A 24,568-nucleotide genomic window follows, 5' to 3' on the forward strand; every position below is an offset into this window, starting at 1 on the left:
AATGTGGAGTAGAAGAATAATAGCTAGGACTAGGATTGAAATGACTAGTGCTAGCACTCCTCTCAGTTTGTTTGGCATAGAGCGTAGGATGGCATAGGCAAATAAGAAATACCACTCAGGCTTAATGTGAGGAGGAGTGTTAAGGGGATTAGCAGGAGTATAGTTATCTGGATCTCCAAGTAAGTCAGGGGAGAATAGGGCTAGAAGAAGGAGAAGTAAAATTAGTATGAGAAATCCTTGGGCATCTTTAATTGTGTAATAAGGATGAAAGGGGATTTTGTCTGAGTTGGAGGGGATTCCTAACGGGTTGTTAGAGCCGGTTTTGTGAAAAAAGAGTAAGTGAGTTATGACTAGGGCTGTGAAAATAAATGGTAGAATCAAATGAAATGCGAAAAAGCAGGTGAGTGTGGCTTTGTCTGCTGAAAAGCCTCCTCAGATCCATTCAACTAAGTTTGTTCTGATGTAAGGGATGGCTGATAAGAGGTTGGTAATTACTGCTGCCCCTCAGAATGATATTTGGCCTCATGGGAGAACATAGTCTATGAATGCTGTTGCTATTTCTTAGAATAATAGAATAATGCCAATGTTTCAGGTCTCTAGGTATGTGTATGATCCATAGTAGATTCCGCGGCCTACGTGTATGTAGAGGCAAATAAAGAATATAGATGCTCCATTGGCATGGAGATATTGAATAAGTCAACCATGGTTTATGTCTCGGCAAATACGAGTTACCAATGAGAATGCTGTTGTTGTGTCAGAGGTGTAGTGTATGGCTAAGAATAGGCCAGTGAAAATTTGAATTATAAGGCACAGGCCTAGTAGAGAGCCAAAGTTTCATCAGGCAGAGATGTTTGATGGAGCAGGAAGGTCAATTAGGGAGTGGTTAACAATTTTTAATAGGGGGTGGGTTTTGCGAATGTTGGTCATTAGGTTCTTATAGTTGAAAACAACGATGATTTTTCATGTCATTAGTCATGGTTCAAGTCCATGTAAGAACTATGACATACGTAGTGTTTTTATTAAGTGTAATGTTTGTGGTTGGTTTTGTGGGATTCTCTTCTAAACCACCTCCAATTTATGGTGAGCTGGGGTTAATTGTTAGTGGTGGAGTAGGCTGCAGAATTATTTTAAGTTTTGGTGGTTCATTTTTAGGCTTAATAATATTTTTAATTTATTTGGGAGGAATGTTGGTGGTGTTTGGGTATACAACTGCGATGGTGACTGAGGAGTATCTTGAAACTTGGGGGTCTAATGTCATGATTTTGAGTATGTTAGTGTTGGGGGTGATGTTAGAGTTAGGATTAATTATGTTTATCATGTTTAGTGATGGGGTTGAGATTGTGGTTGATTTTAAAAATATGGGGGATTGAGTCATTTTTGAGGGGGATGAGATGGGTTTAATTTGAGAAGATTCTGTAGGGGTAGCAGCATTGTATAGCTATAGGAGCTGATTAATGTTGTTGCTGGTTGATCTTTATTTGTGAGCATTTTTATTGTTACTGAAATTACTCACTGGGGTAAGGCTAAAATGAATAAGGCTAAGAGCAGAGAGATTAGAAAGATAAAGAATAGAATTTGATGAGGCCTTTTTGTGTAGATAAGGAAGTTGATGTGGAAATTTGAATGCCTAAAATAGTTTTGGGGATTGCTTTTTCAGTTCATGACATATCTAAGAGTAGTGTGGCTACTGTGTTGGCTCGCTGAAAGATTAAGGTAGGGTATTAGGCGGTGTATTGTTGTAGGGAAAAATCCTAGTATGTTTGAGAAGTTGAATGAGGTAGATTGTGTGCTCATTTTTAGGTGAAGGCTTAGTTGATTAAGTTCTATGGCATATACCCTAGAATGGTAACAAATAAGGTGGCTATTTTTATATATAGGGGTATAGTTATTTGAGGGACATTGTTTGGTGTAATAAGGTTGGAAATTAAGAATCCTGCAAAAATGCTTCCTAGTGCAAGGCGTTTAATAGAGTTAATGAGTAGAGGGTTATTTTCGTTAATAACAATAAGGGCTGGGTAACGGGGTTGACCCAGGAGGGCGAAGAAGATAATTCGAGTGCTATAGACAGCTGTTAGGGATGTGGCAATAAGAGTGATGATAAGGGCTCAGGCGTTGGTATTAGACGTGTTTGCTGATTCAATAATTAGATCTTTTGAGTAAAAGCCTGTTAGGAATGGTATACCTGTGAGAGCTAAACTGCCAATTGTAAGAGCGGAAGATGTTAAAGGTAGTGTTTTGTACAGACCTCCTGTTTTTTGGATGTCTTGTTCATCATTGAGGCTGTGAATAATTAGTGGGAGGATTGTAATATTGTTATCTGTAGTAAATATTTGTTGAAACTCTCATGTGTTGAGGTTAATAACAAATCAGGCTGTGGCTATATCTCCAATGTGATTATATAAAATTGCTTGTAAGGCTGCAGTATTGGCATCTGTTCGCCCGTGTCATCAGCCGATGAGGAGAAATGATATGATTCCCACTCCCTCCCATCCAATAAATAGCTGAAATATATTATTAGCGGTGACTAAAATTAGTATAGTAATAAGAAATATGAGTAGGTATTTAAAGAATTGGTTGATTTTAGGGTCTGAGTGTATATATCATATGGAAAATTCTATGATAGACCATGTAACAAATAGTGCAATTGGGGTGAATAGTATAGAGAAGTAATCTAATTTAAAGCTGGTTGTTAATTTTAAGGTGTGAATTGTTATTCAGTGTCAGTTGGATACTATTTTTCTTGATTTGTTTCAATAAAGATTAGTGTTGGGATAAGGCTAATGATAAATGTGTAGGATACCGAAGTTTTTACGTAGAAAAGATAGTTAGTATTATTAAAAATGCTGGTGAATGAGGCTACAATTGGAAGGACTAGGATAATGATTGAGACAGCTGCTGAAGTGGAGAATGAGTTAATTATTTTATTTGGAGTTGCACCAATTTTTTGGCTCCTAAAGCCAATGGATTACTTCTGTCCTTTAAAAGTTGAGAAGGCCATGGGGTTAAGCATGGGTGCATGAGTTAGCAGTTCTTGAAAACATTCTCGGTAAATAAGGAGGGATGATCTTCTATTATTAGATTCACAGTCTAATGTTTTTGTTAAACTATATTTACAGAACATTGGGCCTAAAATGATCTTTGGATTAATAGCTAAGAGGAGAAGTGGGGCTAGGTGAAGTATTATCAAAGTATTTTCTCAAGTGAATGTTGGGGAAAGGTTGTTTCTATGATATGTAAATTTGCCTCTTTGAGTGGTTGATAATATATAGAAGGAGTAGAGTGTTGTAATTAGAACATTAGTCCCTATTAAAATAATAGTGAGATTAGATCATGAAAAGGATGATGAGAAGCTCTCCTAATAAGTTGATGGTAGGTGGTAGGGCTAAGTTAGTTAGGCTGGCAAGTAATCATCATGCTGCTATTAGTGGCAGGATGGTTTGAAGCCCCCGGGCTAATAATATAGTTTGGCTATGAATGCGTTCGTAGTTAGAATTAGCTAGGCAGAATAGTAGAGAGGAAGTAAGGCCGTGAGGGATTATTAGAGAGTGGCTCCTATAAAACTTCATGGGGTTTGAATTAGAATTGTGACAATTACTAAGGCCATATGACTTACTGAGGAATAACCGATAAGTGATTATAAGTCTGTTTGTCGAAGATAGATGGAGCTGGTTATAATTATGCCTCTAAAGGGAAAGTATAAGGAATGGGTAGGCGGCCAGCGCCGTGGCTCAGTAGGCTAATCCTCCACCTTGTCAGCGCCGGCACACCGGGTTCTAGTCCCGGTCGGGTCACCGGATTCTTTCCTTGTTGCCCCTCTTCCAGGCCAGCTCTCTGCTGTGGCCCTGGAAGTCAGTGGAGGATGGCCCAAGTGCTTGGGCCCTGCACCCCATGGGAGACCAGGAGAAGCACCTGGCTCCTGCCTTTGGATCAGCGTGGTGCGGCGGCCATTGGAGGGTGAACCAACGGAAAAGAAAGACCTTTCTCTCTGTCTCTCTCTCTCACTATCCACTCTGCCTGTGGGGGTGAAAAAAAACTTCCTGGTAAGTGACCAAAAAAAAAAAAAATCTAAAAACAAAAAAAAGCCCAGCACCACAACAGAAACCACACAGCCAACCAACCAACTGAAAACAAGCATCAAGAAAATGAGTCTAGATTCACATATGTACAAACTAAATATTTAGGTTTAATTAACAACATTCTAATCAGTTTGAATGCCACGTGGATATTTTTGGATTTTGCTCTAAAATTCCTTTGCCCTACTATTGTGATCACCTCTTCTCTGAAGTGCTTATTGAAAATCAGGCTGTATGGGCTGGCGCCGCGGCTCACTAGGCTAATCCTCCGCCTAGCGGCGCCGGCACACCGGGTTCTAGTCCCGGTCGGGGCGCCGGATTCTTTCCCGGTTGCCCCTCTTCCAGGCCAGCTCTCTGCTGTGGCCAGGGAGTGCAGTGGAGGATGGCCCAGATGCTTGGGCCCTGCACCCCATGGGAGACCAGGAAAAAGCACCTGGCTCCTGGCTCCTGCCATCGGATCAGTGCGGTGCGCCAGCCGCGGCGGCCATTGGAGGGTGAACCAACGGCAAAAGGAAGACCTTTCTCTCTCTCTCACTGTCCACTCTGCCTGTCAAAAAAAAAAAAAAATCAGGCTGTATGATATAAAAGTCTGGATTTTTAAAATCCTCTTAAATGTAGCTTGACTCACTAGATTTAAAATCCCATAGGTAAATAATAATACTCAAAATTTGAATTTTCGTTCACATTCTTGAATGTATGTGGTATGATGTGTTGTGATTATTCATCCATATCAAAATGATATGTCTGACACCTGGCTTTGCAGGCAAAACAATGGAAGCCTGATGCTGGTGGAAAGGCAGCTTTAGTCTGCTGAGAGAAAATGAACTCCACATCAGAATTCTGTAATACCTGCAGAGAAAGAAAGAATATATTTTTAGAGCTTTATAAAAAGGATAGAAGAAGAAGTTCCAATGACTAGCAAATATATGAAAAAAATGCTGAATATCACTAGCCATGATGGAAATGCAAATCAAAATCACAATGAGGGGCCTGCACTGTGGCACAGCAGGTTAAAGCCCTGGTCTGAAGCACCAGAATCCCATATGGGTGCCGGTTCTAGTCCCGGCTGCTCCTCTTCCAATCCAGCTCTCTGCTATGGCCTGGGATAGCAGTAGAGGATGGCTCAAGTCCTTGGGCCCCTGCACCCACTTGGGAGACTCAGAGGTTCCTGGCTTCAGATTGGCGCAGCTCTGGCCATTGCAGCCATCTGGGGAGTGAACCAGCAGATGGAAGACCTCTCTCTCTGTCTCTACCTCTCTCTGTAACTCTGTCTGTCAAATAAATAAAATAAATCTTTTTAAAAAATCACAATGAAAGAAGCTCCTAGCTCCTGGCTTCAGATGGACCAAGCACAGGCCATTGCAGCTATTTGGGGAGTGAACCAGTGAGTGGATGGAAGACTCTCTCTCTCTGTCTCTTTCTGTCTGTCTGTCTCTCTCTCTCTCTCTCTGCCTCTCTGTAACTCTGCCTTTAAAAATAAATAAATTTTAAAAAAAGAAAAAAAAACCTTTAGAAAAGGAAAAGAAGACCTCTCTCTTCTCGCTCTGCTCCCTTTGCTGTGAGGCCTCTAGTGGTTGTGTGGTCTCTCTGAAACACAAGGCAGCTTTGTGGACATCACTGATGATGCTTGTCAGCAGGGATTGGGCCACACTGCCAGACTGCTTTGTTAGTCATCTCAACTGTCCATGTCCATTGCAGCTGCTCTGGAACTCATAGGAAGATCTCAGTTTTTGCAAACTAATGGAAGAACCACTTGGGTAAGAGGGAGTTTGTTACAGGGTTTTCCGACAAGTTAATGCGTGGAAGTTACATCATTAGAACAAAAGAATGCCTTAATTCTATGTTGAAAAAGAAGAGTGTAAAGTGGTTTTCTGACAGTAGTCCTCTACTGTCCTTAGACTAGAGGAAGGTTTTTCCATCTTTAATATTAATGAATGTGTTAGCATTCTAATTGCGTTTAGAATTCAAAGAGTAAAAGTCCTAGAAATTGCTAAGATGCTTTACTCAGTAAAGATGCCTAGAATACTTGGAAAATCAGAAAACTGAACTTTTTTTCAGTTGGTGTGAAATTTTTCATGTGATTTTTGCTTCTGTGCATTTATTAAAAATATTTATGCAAAATGTTTATACAGTGCCTGGCACTGGATAAATGTTGGCTCCTTCGTGTCATGTGAAGCATAAAAATTGCATGCATGAAATTATTTCTTCAGTAATCTTTAAAAAGAGAATCTTTGCTTTCCCATTTCATGATTTTTTTTTCACCCTAATGCTTAAAGAAGCATTTCTCAAACTGTTCAGTAATTTTGATGTGATTGGACACTTTTATCTTAGTCCAGGTTTAATAGACAGCACAGTCAGTGCTCAATGTCAACGTTATTTGGGAGGGTGGTTTTATTAATCAATTCAGTTAATGATTATATTCACAATCCTTAAAACTCTTGTGCTTTGATAGAAATAGTTTTTCCCCTATTTGAGCTGGGACTTACACAAAGAAATGAGGTAATAGGTATGCCAATTACTCTGATCATATTATACACATTTATGCACTCATAGCAATGTCACATTGTACCCCAAAAATATGTATGATTACTACATGTCAGTTAAAAATAAAAATATATTAAATTTTAGAAGTAATTTTTTGTTTCTACAAAAAGAAAATGCTGTTGGAATCTGTAGTGGAATTTAGGAGTTGTCTCCAACAATAGTGAGCCTTTGAATCCATTGTTATTGAGATTCACAGTTGTGAAGAAAAGGATAGCTCTCCATTTAATTCCTTCTGATTTCTTTCATATATATGCATGTGTATGTATAAATATATATACATATATATATATTGTTTGTACTTTGGATTATTAAAAATGGCAGCTTTTAAAAATTAATTTCCAGTAGTTCCTTGTCACAAAAATAGTTGATTTGCTGAGCTGAAGGAAAAGATTGATCGTCGTTCTGGAAAGAAGTTGGAAGATGGCCCTAAATTCTTGAAATCTGGTGATGCTGCCATTGTTGATATGGTTCCCGGCAAGCCCATGTGTGTTGAGAGCTTCTCTGACTATCCTCCTCTGGGTCGTTTCGCTGTCCATGATATGAGACAGACGGTTGCTGTGGGTGTGATCAAAGCAGTGGACAAGAAGGCTGCTGGAGCTGGCAAGGTCACCAAGTCTGCCCAGAAAGCTCAGAAGGCTAAATGAATATTACCCCTAATACCTGCCGCCCCAGTCTTAATCAGTGGTGGAAGAACGGTCTCAGAACTGTTTGTCTCAATTGGCCATTTAAGTTTAATAGTAAAAGACTGGTTAATGATAACAATGCATCGTAAAACCTTCAGAAGGAAAGGAGAATGTTTTGTGGACCATTTTTTTTGTGCGTGGCAGTTTTAAGTTATTAGTTTTTAAAATCAGTACTTTTTAATGGAAACAACTTGACCAAAAATCTGTCACAGAATTTTGAGACCCATTAAAACAAAGTTTAATGAGAAAAAAAAAAGTCGATTTTTAAAATTCATTTGTTTATTTGAAAGGCAGAGTTTACAGAGAGATGGAGGGAAATGGGGAAGGTAGAGAGCTTCCACCAGTTCACTCCCCAAATGGCCACAACAGCTGGAGCTAGGCCAGTCTGAAGCCAGGAGTTGGGAGCTTCTTCCTGGTCTCCCATGTGGGTACAGGGGCCCAAGGACTTAGACCACCTTCCGCTGCTTTCCCAGGCACATTAGCAGGGAGCCAGATTGGAAGTGGAGCAGCCAGGACTCAAACCACCACCCATGTGGGACACCAGCATAGCAGGTGGAGGCTTTACCTGCTACACCACAATGCTCACCACCAGTAGTTGATTTTTGTATATTGCTCTCATATCCTTTGACTTTCTTAACCTCATGTATTCTAGTAGTTTAAAATTCTTTTTGTTAATATAAAGAGAATAGATGTTATGTATTACATAGGTACAGTTCTAAGAAGGTAAACATACTTCCCTCCCTCCACTTTTCCCTCCATCAGTCCCCTCCTTCCTTTATTTTTTTCTTTAATCTTTGCAGATGCATGCTTTCAATCCACTCTGTAGTCATAGGCTTAATTCACACTAACCATAATATTCAACAAGTAAAAAATAGGAAGACCAGAGTTCTACAATAGTATAAACAAGGACTAAAAGCAACAATCATATCACAAGATGTTTGTTTCATTCCTATAAATTTTTGATATTCTATATTAACAGCCACATATCAGAGAAAACATGATATTTGTCTTTTTCGGACTGGCTTAGTTCACTAAGCATGATGGTTTCTAGTTGCATCCATTCTGTTGTGAAAGGCAGGATCTCATTCTTTTTTATGGCTGAGCACCATTTCATAGTGTACACACACACACACACACACACACACATATCACATTTTCTTTATCCAGTCATCAGTTGATGGATATCTGTATTGATTCTAGTAGTTTTATACTTTGGGATTATCTGCACCAAAAATTTTAGCATCTGAGTGAAAACAGTTTTCTTTGTTTTTTCCTATTTGTCTTTTATTTTTACTTGCCTTGCTGTTATGGTGACTAGAAACTCCAGTAACTACTGAATAGGAGTATCTTGTTCCTAGTCTTAGAGGTAGAATATTGTCTTTTACCATTAAATATGATGCTAGAGTAGTTTTTTTTTAGCTTTGTTATTTTAAGTTTAATTTCACTTTATTGGAGACAGAGAGAGAGACAGGTACCCATCTTCCATCTCCTAGTTTACTCCTCAAGTGCTCACAACAGTAGGAGTGGGTCAGACTGAAGCCAGGAGCGTGAAACTCAAGCTAAGTAAACTCAAGCTGAGTCTCTCATATGGGAGGCAGGAACCCGAGTCCTTGAGCCATTATCTGTTTATTATCAATCATATTTATATCATGACTAGATGTTGAATTTTGTTAGGAACTTCATCAGTATCTATTGAGATAATTATGTTTTATTTCTTGATGTGGTAAATTATATTGCTTTTTGACCACTGAACGAGCCTTGCTTTTCTAGGATCAACCTCATTTGTTGAGGATGTTTCATTTTTATATATTGATGAAATTGAGTCTCAGATACATTTATTAAGGACTTTTGTATCTTTGTGAGGGATGTTAAGCTGTGGTCTTTTCTATATTTGTTAAGATCAGGATAATGCTAGTCTTATTTGATTTAATTAATTTCTAATTTAATTGGGTTGATTTTTATTTTCTTTAAGAGAATGTATCAAACTGATACATGTTGATCCTTTAAATGTTGGAAGAACTTGCTGATAAAATATCTAAAGCCTTAGGTATTTGTTTCATGGGAAGTTTTAAATTATGGATTCATTTTCATTAGTAGTCAATAGGTTTGCTTAGGTCATCTACTTCATTTTTGAAGAGTTTGGAGAGTTTATGGTTATTAAGGAATTTCTCCATTTTATATAAGTTGTCAAATTTGTATACATGGAGCCATTAACAGTATTACTACCTTATTTACTCTTACCATCTTAAATGTCAGTAGTAATATTCCTGCTTTCATTCCTGGTATATGTCTTGATTTGTACTTTCCATCTTTTTTTTTCTTTTTGACACTGAAACTACTGAAAACTATTTTTACACTGGAAGTTGTTGAAACATTCTGTATCTTTTTGCATCCAATTAGGTGGTATAATTCTAGCAATTCTAAGAAAAATAAACCTTCCATCTTTTTTTGCCTTTTGGCAGTTTTTCACAGGAATATTTATTAGTTTCATTGATTTCTCTATTTTTAATTAATTTCCACTGCATTGTTTTCTTTCTGTTTTTTCTAGCTTTACTTTGCACCAGTTACTGATTTGACTTTTGTTTCAATGGAAGCCATCTGTACCACAATTTTGCCTCTAAGCACTGTTGCATCCCACAAATTTACAAACATGATGTCTTCATTTTCCTGCAGTTCAAAATATTTTCTTACTCACTTTGACATTTATCCATGGATAATTTAGAGCTGTTTACTTTTCAAATGGTTAGAGATTATCCTTCTGTTACTGATTTTTAGTTAAACTTGCCTTATATTTGGAGAGCACATTTATTTTCTTTTTTTAAAAGTTTATTTGAAAAGCAGAGACAGAAAGAGAGACAGACAGACATACAGAGTTCTCCCATCTACTAGTTCATGCTCAGTTCTCCCATGTTGGGGGCAAGACCCAACCACTTCAACCAATCACCTGCTGCCTTTTAGGTTGTGCAAGAGTGAAAACCTGAAATTGAGGGTGGAGCCAGAACAAAAACTTACTTGCTCTGATATGGATATGGACATATATTTTTATTGGACAGGCAGAGACAGAGACAGAGATCATCCATCTACTGTTTGATTTCCCAAGTGACTGCAACCGCTGGTACTGGGTCAGGCCAGAACCAGAGAGCCAGGAGTCAGGAACTCAGTCCAGGTCTCCCATGTGGGTGCCAGGGGTCCAAGTACTTGAGCCAACACCTGCTGCCTCTCAGAGTGGGCATTTGCAGCAACTTGGAATTAGAAGCCAAGCTGGGACTTGAACCCAGGTACTCATCTATGGGATGCAGGTGTTCTGAGCAGTGTCTTAATTGCTGTGCCAAATGCCAGCCCCAGCCTGCCCTTTTTCTGTTCTTTTAAATCGAGTTTCTTAAATCTGTAGGTTCATGTCTTTTACCAAATTTGGGATAAGTTCAGTTTTATTTATTCAAATATCTTTTCTGCCCTACACCCTTCCTTCTGTGACTTTAATGACAAAAAAGTAAAATCTATTAATTGTCCCACAGATCCTTGAATGGACTATGTTAATTTCTTTTCTTTTCATCAATCTTTTTTCTGTTTATCATTCAGATTGATTGGTTTCTGTTGATCTGTGGCCAAGTTAAACCTATTATCTCAAATATTGGTATTTAGATTGATCTCATGTTTTTAAAAATTGTGGTTATTGAATCTTTCCAGTTCTAAAATTTCCATTTCATTCTGCCTTTTTTTTTTTTTTTTTTTTTTTACAGGCGGAGTGGACAGTGAGAGAGAGAGACAGAGAGAAAGGTCTTCCTTTGCCATTGGTTCATCCTCCAATGGGTGCCGTGGCTGGCACGCTGCGCTGATCTGAAGGCAGGAGCCAGGTGCTTCTCCTGGTCTCCCATGGGGTGCAGGGCCCAAGCACTTGGGCCATCCTCCACTGCACTCCCGGGCCACAGCAGAGAGCTGGCCTGGAAGAGTGGCAACAAGGAAAGAATCCGGTGCCCCGACCGGGACTAGAACCCGGTGTGCCGGCGCCGCAAGGCGGAGGATTAGCCTATTGAGCTGTGATGCCAGCCTTCATTTTTCTTTAAATGTGCTTTTCCTTGATAAGACTCTCCCCTCCACCTCAGGTGTTTGCCCTTACTTTTTGGAGATTTTTTTGGTGCATTCTCTTAAAATCTTTTCCTATTAACTAACTTCTGTGTCATTTTTCCATTGGTGTCTGCTGTGGGTGAATTGAGGTTTCTCCCTAGGTGTTGAGTAAGTTTGAATCGTGTCTTAAACACTTGAACAGTGTTATGAGATTCTAGATCTTGTTTAAAACCTGTGGAGAATACTGAGTTTCAGACCGCTAGGTTTAACCAGCTGCCTTTGGATTGTGTTTTCAGTGGCACTTCTGCTTCCAAAGCCTTGCTGTGCCGTGCTGTTCAGATCTGTTTCGAGTGTGTTCCTGCCAGAGGCTGGTTTCCGACCTGGTCATTGGTCATCATTTATTTTTCAGTCTTTGCAGTGCTATTTAGCAGCAAGTAAGTGCTGCTCAGCTGTGGCCCCTGGAATCGCCATACAGGTTCATGGAATCACTTTCCTGAGTCCTGGTGGTTGACCGTTTTCCTGTTATCTTCTGTTGTGTTGGGCCCCTTTTTTCTTTTCTTCCACCTCTAAGACTGATTTTTCATTTTTCCTGTTCTGTTATATACTTCCTAAAACTAATGCAAAGCAGTGCATGTTTGCATTGTCTGTGATTCTGTGGAGTTCCTGCTGTCCAGTGCCAGGTGTACCAGTCTTTTGCATTCATTTGAGAGGCAGAGAGGAAAAGAGAGGGGGAGAGAGAGAAAGTGAGAGAGTTTTTGTCTGTGTTGTTCCCCAACTGTCCACAATGGCCTAAGCTGGGGCCAAAGCTCAGAGTTGGTAATTCAGTCCCTGTCTCTCATGGGGGTGGCAGGAACTAATCAGTTGAGACATTACTGTTGCCTGCCCCAGAAGTTTGGTTATCAAACTCAGGTACTCAAATATGGGATGCAGGCATTTTAACTAATAGCATAACTGCTAGGCTGAGCGCATGCCCCAGATGTACCAGTCTTAAATGTAGACCCTGAAATGTCCATGATGTGGTTTATGTGCTCACCAGTCAGTGCAGACAGAACATTTCCAGCTTCCTGGTAAGTTCCCTCATGTCCCCCCCTCCCTACATCAGCCGCTCTTCTGATTTCTAGCACCATGTCTGTTCTCAGACTTGACATAAACAGATCCTGAAAAGGGTGTTCTCACGTATCTAGTATTTTAGTCAAGGGATTTTGTGGCCCAGCCTGGTGTATTATTTAATATGACTGTTTCAGACTCTGTTACACTCAAAACACCTAAACCAAAGCAGATTCAGTTTTTAATTTATATTTTTCTTAGCTGTGAAAGTCTTAAAATTCTTTGAAATTTTCCATATTCCTTTTCCCAGTCATTCAGTGAGTGTCTCCCTCATTCATTTACACTGTGTCTGTTACTTATTCTCACAGGTTCATCTTCTCCCAACTTCCTTTTCCTTCTTCCACATTTCCTTCTGCCAGCACAGAGATGAAAAGGAGAGTAATAACTTCTTATATCCTATTTGTTCTTTGCCATGCTAGCATTTAGTTTGGGAAAATTCAGGTTGAACCGAGTGTCTGTAGTTAGGGTACTAATGGGGTGTTTTTCTCCCTTCTTTCTGACAGCATGATGGAAGTGGTTCATTACATGACATTCAACTATAATTGCCATCCAGTCCAGAACCAGAAGATGGTGATCAAATATGTAAGGTAATCAGGCTAAATATTTCAAATGTTTTGAATATTAAAATAATAAAGCTATAACAATGAAAGTGTTTAATAATAAGGATGTTGAAAATTTAGAGATTTACTTTCTGGAGTATTTCAAGTGTACATATAAAAACTTAGGGATTTGCATTTTTTAAAAGATGTATTTATTTATTTAAAAGGCAGAGTTAGAGAGGGGGAGAGCAAGACTTCCATCTCCTGGTTCACTCCCCAAATGGCCTCTTCAGCCAGGACTGGACTAGGAGCTTCATCCAGGTCTCCCATGTGAGTGGGAATGGCCCAAGTACTTGCACTGTTTTTACTGCCTTCCCAGGTGTATTAGGGAGCTGGATCAGAAGTACAGCAGCCAGGACTTGAACCTGCACCCATAGGGGGATGCCAGTACTACAGGCAGTGCTGTTAACCTGATGTACTACAGCACCAGCCCTGAAATTTGCTTTCTTGAGACTTGCCCTTAACTTTTGCTACTTTGTTAAGTTAAAATCCCTGTGTTGTTTAATTTGAATTTATCTGTTGGATAATTAGTATTGATTCAGAATCCTTTTCCAAAAATCATCACTTTTTACAATTTTTACATACAGCTTCCAAGAAAAATTAAAGTGGCAATTAAGTTTCACTGTGTATCTCATTTATCACAATGTTGAAAGATACTAGAAAATACTAAAAATTAGATTAACTTTATTAGGCTCATGTTTTCCCTGTGTTTCTTATGTAGATTTCTCCTGCCTTTGAATATTAAGTTTATAACTTTATTTCATTCCTCTGTAATTTTTACTGTCATGATTTCACATGTGACATATATACCTGATAACATATAAATTTTCTTTCTTTCTTACTTGGTGATCCATCTGCCCACTAGACATATTCCTACACTACCTGCAGCTACCTCCAACAATGTATTTAAAACTCACACATATTCCTCTTTGAACATCTGTGTCCTCCTGTACTTGCCATTTCTTTTGGTGGCACAGTTTTTCACCGTGTCCCTAAAGTAGTAAATAGGAGTGTCTTGACTGCTCCTCTGTGCCTTTCTCTCTCATGCCGTGAATTGTCAAAATCTCCACACTTTGATTTCCCCACTTCCATCTCTGTTATCACTCTTTTCGGTTAGATTCCTTCTGTCATCTGGAATAATAGAGTATTTTGATGACACGTTCCTAGCCCAGTTTTGTTGCTTTTGTTGTCAAATTTGTTCTCCAAATGCTGTCAGTGCTGTCTGAAATGTAAATCTACCACTCCCTGGCTAAGTCTGTGCCCCATCGTTATAGCCCTCTGTGCTGTGTGGCCCTTGCCTGGTTCACAAACCTACTTGTGCCTCACTCGTCACCAGCCTTTGTGTGACCACATCACTGCTTCTATTTCCCCAGATGTGCTCTGCTTGTCTTCCCCTCTGTATTTTTGTAGAGCATTCAGAATCCCTTCCTGCTGCGTCCTCAGAACCTTCTGCTCATTCCTTTAAGACCCCACTGGAGTCACGCATTTCCTGACATGTCCTCCCCTGCCCAATTTTATGTGTAGTCTTACAGCAGTGCCTGCATGTAGTAAGTGCTGCGTAAATTTTGTCTATTAATATTCTTACCACATTGTATTTTGATCTCATATTTTGAGTCCATTTCTGTAACGTGGGTAGAATCCACAACTATAGGAATGTTGGCTATGTAGTGTTCCATCAGTTTGCTCTATTGGGTTTCACTTGTTCCCTTATGGGACAGTTGTAAACTTGTAAACTTTCAGGTAGTATCTTGTTGATCTTTTCACACTTAGAATCATTTCTTCAGCATAGATTCCTAGAAGTGGAATAACTGAATCAGAATTGCAGATATTTTTGTGATTTTATACATATAGGCATATGTTTGTCTAGAAAGGTTGGTTGCTTTGTCTATTGAGTTGCTACATTTTTTCTCTAATCTTCTTAATCACAATGATAACCCCCCTCCAATTTAATATCTGTAAAATAAGTGCTTCCAGTATTTTGTTTTTCTAAAACAAGTCAAATAGAGCATTTTTCAGATTACATGTGTTTGTGAGAACTATTTGTTGGAATCTTGACAGTGATCTTAGGTGTTTGAGCTAGCTTCTGGTAGAATTGCGATATAAAACTTTTGTCATGTTTGCATAGGTTTTACAAGGCTTTAATCAGAAAATTAATTGTATAGATGATGAAAGTTTTATATAAGAAATACATTTATGATTTCTTAGTAAGTTTGCTACAGAATTTAAACATATTCTAGATAAATCCTTGAAAATGGGTCTTTTATGATCTGTAATCCATCTTTTGTCTAATTTATGAATTTTTAGAATTCTTAAACTCTTTCAGGTCTTTTTTTTAGTGATATAAAAGCTGTCTTTCCCAATTATACTGTCCATAACATTTTAAAATATTTTCTGACATGTTAACACCTTTGTAGGATGTCTGTTTCTGAACTTTTGTTTAGAGACTGCATTTTTTGAGGTTATTCCCTGTGTGTCTGGAGAAGATGACATAACTTTGCTTAGTAACTACACCATTGCCATTATTTGCTTGCATGTTTCTCTGCCTGGAAAGATGTGGTGTATCATCTATATATAAAAAATCTAATCCCTTGCTTAAACTACTTCCTATTCTGAATAAGTGAAGAGAAGTTCTGGATAAGTGAAGAGAAGTACTCAAAATGGGCTGCCTGTAGGGTAATGATACTTCACACTTGTAAAGGTGACCAGATTCCTGTTTAGCTTGACAAAGGTTTCCATTTCACAGCATTGGGCATTTCTCGTTGATGAACTTGACAGACTATTTTTTTCTCTTTGACTCAGGCAGCGCTGTTCAGGAAAGTGGTTCATGGTCAACTCATCACGTTTATTACTCTTCAGGCATATTTATCTCTTTGCTGATTGCTGAACCAGCCATGAAATTCTACTGTGTCTTTAATTATACTATTTCCTCTGTCTGTTGTGCCCTTCATTTTCTCTGAGAGGCATCCTTTGAAATGTTAGCTAAAGTTACAGTTCTGTATGTGACAGATTGATTCTATGACCAGGATCCCAGTTTCCTCATGTGTAAAAGGAGATAGTGGTGTATACCTCAAGTGACACAGTTAAGATCAAGTGCCTAAATACTTTCAAGTGCATAGTTTCTAACACCCAATAATTACTGAGTGAATGTTAGCCTTTACTTCTGTTGCTGTTCATCGTTTACATGTCAGACTCCATTAGACCATTAAATGATGATTTTGTTTTATTCTTTCTTTAGATTTATTTATTTGAAAGGCAGAGTTACAGAGAGAGAGAGAGGGAGAGACAGAGATAGAGAACTTCATCAGATGGCTCACTCTCCAGATGGCTGCAATGGCTGGAACTGGGCCAGACTGAACTCAGAAGCCTGGAACTCCATCCAGGTCTTCTGTATGGTGCAAGGGCCCAAGCACTTGGTCCTTCCTCTGCTGTTTTCCTGGGCACATCATCGGGGAGCTGGATTGGAAGTGAAGCAGCGGAACTTGAACCAGCACCCATGTGGGATGCTGGCATTGCAGGGAGTGGCTTAAAACACTATACCACAACACCGGCCTCCTATGACATTCTTTTTAATAAAAGATTTTTCCCCTTAAATGAACAAATAGATCATTTTCTAGTCTTTGTCATTGATGTAGTGCTCTTTAATAAGGTATTTTAAATGCCTTATCTTAAATTTTTTTAATATTTCAGAATGAAGATTAATTAAATGAAATTAAACAACTTAAAGAAGAAAGAAAGAAAAAAGATGAAAAAATCCAACTATTAGAACATCAGCTTGTAAGTATGATAGTGTAATATATAAAATGGAGACTTTTCAAACTGGGAAATACATCCTTTTCATAAGACTGTGATCCAGAATTCAAGTTTGACTTTATTTTTGGCTCTCATACTTTCACTATTGCATTATTTGTAGATTATATGCATTCTAACAAAAGTATGTGCTGTAACCTTCATTCTAAATATTAAGTGTTCAGTGTTAAAAATTCTTTGTTGTTCCATTTTCAGTGGCATCTGTTTTGGGGATTTATAAATTTACCAAATATGTTCATTTACTAATACAGGGTAGACGACTTTGCTTTAGAGATAAGGTTAAAGAAACAAATCCTGGGAAGTTGAGAACAGGACATTTCCTTTCTCTGTGAGCAAAATGAGACTGAGTATTCAGGCTTAGGCATCGGGATAGCTATCAAATATTTATTCCCTGTGGGTGATGTTGAGTGATCCCTTAGAGTTTGTCTGAATCTTTGTACAATATTCAATGTTAATCCCATGTAAAAACAGTATATATACTGTCTTGAATTTAATTTAGTTAAGCTTGCAATAATTTAAAAAGCTAGGATAAAAAGAACGTAAATCAGAAAAATCATAACCATCAAGAAGATCTTTATTAGTCATCAAAAAATATCTTGGAACAATGAAACAATTCAGCCATTTGAGGGGTTAATCTCACTTAGAACATAAAGTATATATGATACTCCCTCTGAGCTGCTGAGGCCATGTAGTTATTTCAGCTATTATGATTAAGAATACAAAGAAAATATGTGAGTCCAAGTGAAGAACATCTAATATTTCAGATTGAAGTCCTACCGATACAGAATTAAAAAGGGGAATAATAAGACCTAATGTTTATGTCTCAGTGGTAAAGACAAGGGAGCAGGTGTTTAGCCTAGCAGTTAAGACTCCTGCATCTTACACTGGAACACCATGATTCAATTCTGGACTTAGTTTCCTGTCAGTATATACCCTGCGAGGCAGCAGAGATGGCTCAGTTAGGGTCCTGCCTCCTGTGTGGAAGACCCTCATTGTGTTCCCAGCTCCCAAATGTGGGTCCAGTCCATCCCCAGCCATTGCACACATTTGGGGAGTGAACCAGTAGATGGAAGCTTCCTCTATGTGTCCATTTTTCTATGTCTCTCTGCATCTCAAAAACAAAACAAAAAGCTATAAACTAAGAAATAATCCAGTTTTTAGGGAGAAAGTAAATATGTAAATTAGGAAATTAAGTTAGCTTCAACTTTTGCAAAAAATGTATTACAGAGCACAAGAAATTGTTAGGTCTAGTACACTTCAAAAACAGGTCATAATCCTCGTAATTAATTTCCAGATAGTTTTATCTATAAACAAAAGTACATTTTCAGTCCTTTAACATCTTAAAAAGTATGCCACATAGTTATCTGTCTAAAAATTACTTAATGCATTGCAAATACTTGAGAGAGAAATTGGAAAATAACTCAAGAATAGGTAGCAAAGATTTAAATGAATACGTGGTGTAATGAAATTGTCTTTAGAGAAATTAAGTGGGCTAAACCTCTGAACCATTGATTGGAGAAAATTTACTGCTCATTATTTTATCTGATGCAATTATATATCATTTGAATGTTGGAATTTAGAAATCTTTTAAGTTCTGAAATTAAAATAATTTTTACTTAAAAAATTTGAGTTGCTATTTTTGAGAATATATTTAGAATAAATTGTAAAAGTTTAAGGTAGCAGATAAGGAATAAACTGAAGGAAGTCAGAAGTATTGAATGTTTTATCATCTACAAATGAACCCTTAGATATTCTTTTTAAAATTATAGTTAGATAAATTGTAATAAACCTTGTGACATAGTTTTTTCTTTTAAAGATTTATTAATTTATTTGAATGGCAGAGTTACAGAAAAGGGAGCAGGGAAAGAGAGAGAGAGAGAGAGAGAGAGAGAGAGAGAGAGAGAATCTTCCATCCACTTGTTCACTCCCTAAATGGCTGCAACAGCCAGTGCTGCTCTATGCTGAAGCCAAGCCAGTTGCCAGGAACTTCATCTAGTTCTCCCATGTGGGTGCATGGGCCCAAGCACTTGGACCATCTTTCCAGGCATATTCCCAGGCATATCCCAGGGAGCTGGATAGGAAGTAGAGCAGTCAGGACAAGAACTGGTATTCACATGGGATGCCAGCATTGCACACAGAAGCTTTACCCCTTACACCACAACACTGGACCCTGTGACATGCTTTAAAGTAACTACTAGTAGGTTGAAAGACTCTGTCTTGGAGGATACATGAAAAATTAGAGAAAACAGAAAAATGAGCTCATTTAAATAAACTGAAGGGGAATTGTGGCCTCACATGCACAGCAAACTTTGTGAAACTTGGCAGTTCCTGTTCTTGATTCTAGAGACTAATGTTGGTACAGTTTGTCTCCATAGATTTACAGGGCTGGAGAGGATTTACTGCTAGTCATTAACAGCAGTGACGTGCTGAAGCAGACATCTGATTAAATGAGTTTTAAGGAGAAACATGTCCTTTTTGCAGTAGGGCATTGGAAGTCATTCAGGAAGATTATAAAGGTATAATGTTTACCTCTGAAACTCTAGAAAATCACTTGTTCAAATCAGAAGAATTTAAAAGTTATAAACCATTGAAAGTAGAGATTTGTAATAGCATTTTTTTTTTTATTTTTTGACAGGCAGAGTGGACAGTGAGAGAGAGAGAGACAGAGAGAAAGGTTTACCTTCGCCGTTGGTTCACCCTCCAATGGCTGCCGTAGCCAGCACTGCAGCCGGTGCACTGCGCTGATCCGATGGCAGGAGCCAGGTACTTATCCTGGTCTCCCTTGGGGTGCAGGGCCCAAGCACTTGGGCCATCCTCCACTGCACTCCCTGGCCACAGCAGGGAGCTGGCCTGGAAGAGGGGCAACCGGGACAGAATCCGGCACCCCGACTGGGACTAGAACCCGGTGTGCCGGCGCCACAAGGTGGAGGATTAGCCTAGTGAGCCACGGCGTTGGCCGAAATGTAATAGCATTTTCACATGATCAAAAATAAAATTGCCATTCTATTTAAAATTTCTTTCTTTACATCTTTAGGTTACATTTTGTAAATGGGGGAAAAGGCACAAGAAAAGCCATTAATAGGAGTCAGATGACATTTCTTATCTCTAATATTAATTTTTTAATGACTTTGGCAAATTCTGTTACCTCTTTAGTGCTTTATCCAGAATGCAAAGGTTTTCTTGATGATTTAAAAGTTTTCTCCTTCCAGTTCTATACTTCTATACTTTCTTGTCATTTATAAGGTATACATTCTTTTTTTAAACTTTTATTTAATAAATATAAATTTCAAAAGTACAACCTTTGAATTTTTCCCCCCATAACCTCCCTCCCACCCGCAACCATCCTATTTCCCACTCCCTCTCCCTCTCCCACCCCATTCTTCATCAAGATCAACTTGGTACATACTAAGTAAACATTTCAACAGTTTGCACCCACACAGATACACAAAGTATAAAGTACTGTTTGACTAGTAATTTTACCATTAATTTGTTTAGTACAACACATTAAGGACAGAGATCCTACATGGGGAGCAAATGTACAGTGACTCCCGTTGTTGATTTAACAATTGACACTCTTATTTACAATGTCTGTAATCACCCGAAGCTCTTGTCATGAGCTTCCAAAGCTATGGAAGCCTCTTGAGTTCACAAACTCCGACCTTATTTAGACAAGGCCATAATCAATATGGAAGTTCTTTCCTCTCTTCAGAGAAAGGTACCTCCTTCTTTGATGGCCCATTGAGTAGTCTTGGTGGGAAAGGTATACATTCAACTGTAACCTATGTTTGCATGCAAACTTTTGGAAAAATAAAATGACAGTATAAAGTGTTGAATTCATGTTTATGTGATGCAAGCTGATATAAAATTATATTACAATGCTCTGAGAATTTAACTGAAAGGTAGAGAGGTTTGACTATTCAAATCTTATTCCAAAATGCTAAGGATTCTTGTTATTTTCTCCTCAGAACACTAATTAAATAATAATTTAGATGTATTTGTACATTGAAACCAGCATAATTTTGTGAAATTACTAGTGTATAATTTTAATTATGGAGTCATAGAAAGTGAAACTCAGGTTAAATAGGCTAGAAGTATCTTTGAAAACCCATGCTAGACTTTGGTTCTAATCTTGCTTTTGAAACATAGCTGTGTTCTCTTAAGGAAGGTATATAGTCTCTCTTGAGCCTTTCCTGTAAATGGAAATAATAAAAATACTGATGCTAGAGGGTTGTGGGAGTTAAATGAACCATGGCCTAATGCCTGGCCCAGGGGTGTGGGATAATTACTAACTCTTATTTAATGGCTTGTTCCAAATGACCCAGCATAAATCAATGCATGTCTTAGAATGTTTTAAATCCCTAACTAAAAGTGACTTAAGATACAAGAACATTTGTAAACTAAAATAACAAGAAAGTGTATAGGTCCCATCCATTTCCATGGTTACTTATTGGTCATTTGGTTAATGGTTGAAGTTCTAGATTGGCTTTTCTAGAATCCTTGTGGCTTTCTCTTCCTTTGTAGAAAGTCTTTTTAGCTGTAGGTGTCATATTCTCACAGGGTAATACCCAAAGGTGGGTGCAGAACCCATTTTCCCTAGTAGATCTGTTTAATACTTGTGTTCAAAATGGACATGCTATTTCTAAGAAATCCCTCAGACTTTCCTCCTGTTTTATTAGCTACATTTGAGTTCCTTATCCCTTCCTAAGCATACATTGGTTCAGAGTAATCAAGATCTATTTCCTTGGAACAAGAGGAAAAATGTACTTCCTCAAAGAATATCGTGTGAATACAATCTGTCAGCTATTACAGAAAGCAGGTGGAGAAGGAGTGATTTGGGCAGTTGGTTTACATCTATTGAAGTGTTACTAAAAACTAGGTTTTTCCAATTATGGAAGATTCAAATGTCTAGTATAACTCAAATATTACTCTCCACATGTTAGCAAAAAGGATATTATCTCTGGAATTGTCATAATCAGGATGCAATAAGTCATGAACCTGCATTCTGATCCGTGTTTTATACTTCTTCTCCTCTTTACATACCTCCCCTATATGTTACAAATTAAGTCCTAATACAATGAATTCCAAGAGACTTAGTTGACTTGCATTTGTAGTAGTGAGTTTGGTTTCAGCTTAAGATGGAAACTGTGTAATGTAGAGATTTTTGTTTATAATTGGATTTTATTTTCCATAGGAGATTGGAATAATATGAGTACAATTATGAAAATTTTTAATATTGGTAAATATTTTTAAAATACGAATGTGTAATTTCAACTTGATGTAGTAATCAAGGATTTCTTAGGTTTTTCTATGAGAAAGTATATTTACCTTCAATGGGGTTGCTTAACAAATAATTTGGTTACATTTCAGCTTTACATAACAGTGAATTCTCATTTTCCATCTTTTCATTGTATTTGATGATGATTTGAAAGCACCAAAGTTTACACAGTATGTACACTGTGTGTTGTATAACTGAGTATACTTTGAGAGGCATCACATATAGAGAATTCATTTGAGAATTGAGAGGGACAGACGGTCTTGTGGTCTTGTCAAAGGGTAGAGATGCTTCAAAAAATTATTGTCCAGTAAAGAGAACACATCATTTTTTTTGACAGGCAGACTGGACAGTGAGATAGACAGAGAGAAAGGTCTTCCTTTTCCGTTGGTTCATCCCTCAATGGCCGCTGCAGCCGGTGTGCTGCGCTGATCCAAAGCGAGGAGCCAGGTGCTTATCCTGGTCTCCCATGCAGGTGCAGGGCCTTCCCGGGCTACAGCAGAGAGCTGGACAGGAAGAGGAGCAACTGGGACAGAACCAGCACCCCGACTGGGACTAGAACCCAGTGTGCCAGCACCACAGGCTGAGGATTAACCTATTGAGCCGCAGCGCTGGCCAAGAGAACACATCATTAAAGAGACTTGGCAACATTGCACATATGAATAGGTAGTCTGACTTATGGATTGGTGGTATTTAGTAGCAAGTAGATTCCCATCAAAAATGCATTCAAGGAGAGTGTACAATAATGACTACATAGCAGTATAATCATTTAGAAAACTATAAAATTTGCATTTGTATTCTTTATATACTGTGTATCACTATATATATATATATATACACATAATACTGTATATATTTTTAGCACATAAGTACACACTGTGTGAATTTTATATAATATGCTTTTAAACAATTTAAGAGATTGTCGAGGGTAGTTGGACTGTTTGAAATTCTGCTCTCACTGGTTGACTCAAATCCAGTCCCTGAATAAGATGAGAGACTACTGAGTAAAGACTGATATTTGCTATAAAAGTTAAGAACCATTTTGTAATGTGTAACTTTTTTCTTGGTTTGTTTTTTTTTTTTTACCCCCTAAGAGAGCCCCTAATGACTTTGTGTGTGTATGCAGAATGAAACCAATGTAAAAATGTGTGTTTTTGTTCAGGCAACTCGGTGTAACTGCCACCAAAAATCTAAAGATTTTTTGCACTTACGCTGACAAATACACCCAGACTCCCTGGAGAAGAATTCCTGTGAGTAACAAATGCTCTCACCCTCCTCTCCTGTCATTTGCTATTTGATGTTTTGTTTGCTCTTCTTACTCTTAATCACTAATAATTTTGAATCTGCTTATTGCTTTTAGTTTTGTTCTTAGGCAAGTTGTTGTTTTTCTAGTCTCTTAGATGTGAATATGCTGCTTTCTAAAGCTTCACTTGTATGTCCTGCACAAGTGAATGTGCCTTTAATAACTTCCATTCTGCACACCATAGCTCATTTTATTTGAATGTCTTCTCTCCTGTCATTGCATGTATCTATGAGAGTAATATTTGTAGAAGCCCTACAATAAACAGAAGTCCCATATGCAGCTGTTGCACCTCAACAACATGCCACATTTTAAAAATATATTATGTTAAACTTGTTGAAGTGAAATGGACACTATGAGAAACAGTGACTTGATCAGCTCTTGTCCTGACGGCTGATGTACAATGTAATACTTTATCCATTTTAGTATTTTTTTTTTGTTCTAGTACCATTGGTTGAACTCTGTAATTAACAAACAATTGTTCTTAGGTGTTTAAATTTTAACTGAAAAGTGATCCCTGTTAGGAATTTGGAAAACATTATGCTGAGTGAAATAAGCCAATACCAAAGGGACAAATACCACTTGTTCTCCCTGATAGGTGACAACAAACTGAGCACCAAAAAGGAAACCTGTTAAAATGAAATGAACACTATGAGAAATGGTGACTTGATCAGCCCTCACCCTGACTGTTGATGAGCAATTTAATATGTTATCCCTCTTAGTATTTTTTGTTTGTTTGTTCTACTTAATACTTTTGGTTGAATACTGTAATCAATACACAATTCTTCTTAAGTGCTGAAACTTAACTGAAAAGTGATCACTGTTAAATATAAGAGTGGGAATAAGAGAGGGAAGAGATGTGCAATTCGGGACATGCTCAAGCTGACTTATCTCAAACGGTAGAGTTAGAAACATACCAGGGGATTCCAATTCAATCCCATCAAGGTGGCATGTACCAATGCCATCTCACTAGTCCCAGTGATCAATTTCTGTTCACAATGGATCATAATGATAGGACTAAGAACCAAAAGGATCACAGAAACAAGACTAGTGTCTGCAAATACTAGCTGATAGAATAAAAAAGGGAGAGAACGATCCAACATGGGAAGTGAGATACA

General features: G+C 38.1%; 1 long non-coding RNA gene across 1 annotated transcript in view; it reads left to right on the forward strand.

The window, feature by feature from the left end:
• LOC149122098 (uncharacterized) overlaps positions 1-23,405 on the forward strand; it is a 38,121-nt gene extending 14,716 nt beyond the window's left edge. The window contains exons 2-4 of the long non-coding RNA XR_016221064.1: positions 12,976-13,059; positions 16,759-16,845; positions 23,313-23,405. This is a non-coding gene — a long non-coding RNA (uncharacterized LOC149122098). The remainder of the gene's footprint in view (positions 1-12,975; positions 13,060-16,758; positions 16,846-23,312) is intronic.
• The last annotated feature ends 1,163 nt before the right edge of the window (positions 23,406-24,568 follow it).

Source organism: Oryctolagus cuniculus, chromosome 15 (genome assembly GCF_051225735.1).
Source record: "Oryctolagus cuniculus isolate XC-2025 breed Fujian yellow rabbit chromosome 15, ASM5122573v1, whole genome shotgun sequence".
Taxonomy (NCBI): Eukaryota; Metazoa; Chordata; class Mammalia; order Lagomorpha; family Leporidae; genus Oryctolagus; species Oryctolagus cuniculus.